A 5,352-nucleotide genomic window follows, 5' to 3' on the forward strand; every position below is an offset into this window, starting at 1 on the left:
AAACCACAAAATATTGCACCTTACAATTGTTTATGTTAAATTTGGCAAAATTATATATTGAAAATGATTATCTCTTTAATGCTCAGCACCTTCTCACTCCCAGATCGAAGTTCCCCGCTATTTCAGTGTTTCCCACCAACATCACATTCTAAAAAATGGCTCTGAGCACTATGGGACTCAACTGCTGAGGTCATTAGTCCCCTAGAACTTAGAACTAGTTAAACCTAACTAACCTAAGGACACCACAAACATCCATGCCCGAGGCAGGATTCGAACCTGCGACCGTAGCGGTCTTGCGGTTCCAGACTGCAGCGCCTTTAACCGCACGGCCACTTCGGCCGGCACATCACATTCTAAGTACACTATGAAGTACCAGTACAATATGTGTCAAATTTTGCGGATTTCATCATATAATTGCTATTAAATGATTAAACTTTCATTTCATTCTAAACTGATTCCCATTATCAACATCAGTCTGAGAAGTGTCCTTTTTTTTTGCGTCTTCAGTCTTCTGACTGGTTTAATGCAGCCCACCACGAATTCCTCTTCTGTGCCAACCTCTTCATCCAGGAGCAGCACTTGCAACCCGCGTCGTCAGTCATTTGGTGGATGTATTTCAATCTCTGCCGTCCCCTACACTTTTTGTTCTCTACAGTTTCCTCTTGTACTGTGGAAGTCATTCCCTCATGTCGTAGCAGATGTCCTATCATCCTGTCCCTTCTCCTTATCAGTGTTTTCCACATATTTCTTTACTCTCAGCTTCTGCGAAAACCCTCCTCATTCCTTACCTTATCAGTCCACCTAATTTTCAACATTAGTCTGTAGCACCACATCTCAAATGCCTCGATTCTCTTCGTTTCCGGTTTTCCCACAGTCCATGTTTCATTACCATACAATGCTGTATTCCAGACGTACGTTCTTAGAAATTTCTGCCTCAAATTAAGGCCTTTGTTTGATATTAATAGACTTCTCTTGGCCAGGAATGCCCTTTCTGCCATCGTTAGTCTGCTTTTGTTGTCCTACTTGCTCCGTCCGTCATTGGTTATTTTACTGCCAAGGTACCAGATTTCCTTAACTTCATCTACTTCGTGACCACCAATGCTGATATTAAGTTTCTCTCTCTGTTCTCATTTCTGCTGCATCTCATTACTTTCGTCTTTCTTCGATTTACTCCCAGTCCATATTCTGCTCTCATTGGACTGTTCATTCCGTTCAGCAGTTCATGTAATTCTTCTTCACATTCACTCAGGAAAGCAATGTCATCTGCGAATTGTATCATTAATATCCTTTCACCTTGAATAGTAATTCCACTCCTGAACCTTTCTTTTATTTCCATCGTTGCTTCCTCGATGTACAGATTGAACAGTAGTGGGGAAAGACTACATCCCTGTCTTACACCCTATTTAATCTGAGCACTTTGTTCTTGGACGTCCACTCTTATTATTCCCTCTTGGCCTTTGTACATATTGTATATTACCCGTCTCACCCTACAGCTTACCCCTACTTTTCTCAGAATTTCGAACATCTTGCACCATTTTACACTATCGAAGGCTTTTTCCAGGACGACAAATCTTACGAACGTGTCTTGATTTTTCATTAGTCTTGCTTCCATTATCAACCGCAACGTCTGTATTGTCTCTCTGGTGCCTTTACCTTTTCTAAAGCCAAACTGATCGTCATCTAGCACATCCTCAATTTTCTTTCCAATCCTTCTGTGTATTATTTTTGTCAGTAACTTGGATGCATGAGCTTTTAAGCTGATTGTACGATAATTCCCCCACATGTCAGCTCTTGCAGTCTTCGGAATTGTATGGATGATATTTTTCCGAAAGTCAGATGATATGTCACCAGACTCAAACATTCTTCACACCAACGTGAATAGTCGTTTTGTTGCCACTTCCCACAATGATTTTAGAAATACTGATGGAATGTTATCTATCCCTTCTGCCTTATTTGATCTTAAGTCCTCCAAAGCTCTTTTAAATTCTTATTCTAATACTGGGTCCCCTATCTCTTCTAAATCGACTCCTTTTTCCTCTGCTATCATATCTTACAAACCTTCCCCCTTATAGAGGCTTTCAATGTATTCTTTCCACCCATCCGCTCTTTCCTCTGCATTTAGCAGTGGAATTCCCATTGCACTCTTAGTGTCACCGCACAAGCTTTTAATGTCACCGGTTGTTCGGACTTTCCTGTACGCTGAATCTCTCCTTCGGACAACCATTTCTTCTTAGATTTATTCACATTTTTCATGCAGCCATTTCATCTTAGCTTTCCTGCATTTTCTATTTATTTCATTCCTCAGCGACATGTGTTTCTGTATTTCTGAGTTTCCCGGAACATGTTTGTACTTCTTCCTTTCATCGATCAAATGAAGTATTTCTTCTGTTACGCATGGTTTCTTCGCAGTTACCTTCTTTGTACCTACGTTCTCCTTCCCAACTTCTGTGATGGCCCTTTTTAGAGATATTCAATCCTCTTCAACTGTACTGCCTACTGAGCTACTCCTTATTGCTTTACCTACAACCTTAGAGAGCGTATCTCGTCATTCCTTAGTACTTCTGTATCCCACTTCTTTGCATATTGATTCTTCCTGACTAATGTCTTAAGCTTTAGCCTACTCTTCATCACCACTATATTGTGATCTGAGTCTATATCTGCTCTTGGGTACGCTTTACAATCCAGTATCTGATTTCGGAATCTCTGTCTGACCATGATGTAATCTAACTGAAATCTTCCCGTATCACCCGATCTTTTCAAAATATGCCTCCTCTTCTTGTGATTCTTGAACAGAGCATTCGCTATTACTGGCTGAAACTTGTTACAGAACTTAGTTAATCTTTTTCGTATCTCATTCCTTGTATCAAGGCCATATTATCCTGTAACCTTTTCTTCTACTACTTCCCCTACAACTGCATTCTATTCTCATATGACTTTTAGATTTTCGTCTCCCTTTACGTAATGTAATAACCTTTCAATATCCTCATATACTTTTTTTATCTCTTTATCTTCAGCTTGTGATGTCGGCATATATACTTGAACTATAATTGTTGGTGTTGGTTTACTGTCGATTCTGATTATAACAACCCTATCACAAAACTGTTCACAGTAACACACTCTCTGCCCTACCTTCCTATTCATAACGAATCGCACTCCCGTTATGCCATTTTCTGCTGCTGTTGTTATTACCCTATACTCATCTGACAAGAAATCCTTGTCTTCTTTCCATTTCACTTCACTGACCCCTGCTATATCTAGATTGAGCCCTTGCATTTCCCTTTTCGGATTTTCTAGTTACCTTACAACGTTCAAGCATGACATTCCATGCCCTGACTCGTAGAACATTATCGTTCCGTTGATTGTTCAATCTTTTTCTCACGGTAACCTCCCCCTTGGCAGTCCCCTCCCGGAGATCTGAATGGGGGACTAATTCGGAATCTTTTGCCAGTGATCATCATGACAGTTTTCAATTACAGGCCACATGTCTTGTGGATACACGTTACGTGTCTGTAATGCAGTGGTTTCCATTGCCTTCTGTATCGTCATGCCGTCGATCACTGCTGATTCTTCCGCCTTTAGGGGCAGTTTCCCACCCTAGGACAAGAGAGTGCCCTGAACCTCTGTCCGCTCCTCCGTCCTTTTTGACACGGCCGTTGGCCGAACGAAAGTGACTTCTTATGCCAGAAGTTCCCTACAGCCACAAATACACTTTTTTTTCGTTGTGGCATGGAAGCAAAGAACTTCCGAATGTTACTTGCAGTAGTTTCTTGCCATGCCTGAAGCTCATGATGCGCCAGATCATAAAGGTTGCTGGCTGGAGGCTGGTATGAAAGTATGCGCTTGCACATCGTATCCCAGACCTCTTCTATATATAACAAATCAGGACTCGCCAGGCCAGTCATGTAACCATAGGTTTCTCAAGGCGGTTGTGCTGTCAAAAGCAGTGTGAGGTCAGGAAATGTCCTACTGTAATATACCATTTAGTACCCTGGACATGAAAAGTATGACAACAGAGTTTGTCATCCCTGCTACAAAATGGCGAACATTCAGCGTCCATTCAACAACTACCAAATAATTCCTGTCGTCGTATCTAATACCTCCCCATTCCATAAGTTCAGTAATCTATCTCGAGAATCGCTGCTTTCTGTGACCTTTGGCGAGATTATCTACAGATACAATGACGCCAATTTAAGAGTCACAAACAGAAGTGATAGTCGTCATGGGAAACCACAGAATGCCACTCAGCGCACCACAGTTAGTTCCGGCTCCACGCCATACAATAAGCTCTATTGTCTTGTCGTATGCTGCAAGCAGCGAATGACGAATGGCAAGTCGTGATGTCAGTCCAGCTTCCACTAAACTTAGAAAGGATAAAGTTTTCCGCCAGGCCTATTATTAATTGTATTTATTCACCACGATCCCGATTTAGGCTTATACTCCATTTTAAAGTGATAGATCGCTATAAAGTGCGTCAATGTATTGTTCCATTTAGGAGGGCCCGACCTCGTGTCATGCATCTTTAAATAAATCATGCGTAAATCGGTATGCATGTGACAATATGCGTACCTAATATGTTCCAAAACACCGCCCGAGCTTAGAAACGGGATTGTCCCGTCTCATACCTCGGGTACTACGGGTGATGTAAAGGGAGTGCAAGCGTTTTGAATAGCCCCTGCGGTAGGGACCATTTGTACATCCAAATGAAGGATCATCTTGGTGTCACTATCCTACAGTGAAGGGTCAAAATATGAATATTACACAGTTCCTCCTGCTTAGGGAAATGGAGTAAATCGGTTGGTTCTTCTTGCATTTGATGTGGTCTACGGTTTGCTTGATGGGACTTATGGAGGCACCATCAGTTCCTGGGCGGTCCTGGGAAAACCCCAAAAAAGTGTTTTTTCTATGCTTTCGCCGTCACCAGCGGACCAAAACCCAGGCGAGGCTTCCAGAACGACTATGTACAGCATGTGGCTGAAACTCTTACGAGATATTCAAACATCCCGCTCTCGAACAACCTTGACAATGTTCTTCATATCTTTATCCGTTTCCAAGATACAGATGTTCAAGGTTACCTTACTTCTATACGTAAATCCGGTATGAGGCGAAATCTAAATAATAAATAACCGCAGCAAATCACTCACACTTTGACAGTATAGAGGGTGGTCCATTGACCATGACCGAGCCAAATATCTCACGAAATAAGCGTCAAACGAAAAAACTGCAAATAACGAAACTTATCTAGCTAGAAGGGGGAAACCAGATGGCACTACGGTTGGCCCGCTAGATGGCGCTGCCATAGATCAAACGGATATCAACTGCGTTTTTTAAAATAGGAACCTCCATTTTTATTAC

The sequence above is a fragment of the Schistocerca piceifrons genome, chromosome 8 (genome assembly GCF_021461385.2).
Source record: "Schistocerca piceifrons isolate TAMUIC-IGC-003096 chromosome 8, iqSchPice1.1, whole genome shotgun sequence".
Classification (NCBI taxonomy): domain Eukaryota; kingdom Metazoa; phylum Arthropoda; class Insecta; order Orthoptera; family Acrididae; genus Schistocerca; species Schistocerca piceifrons.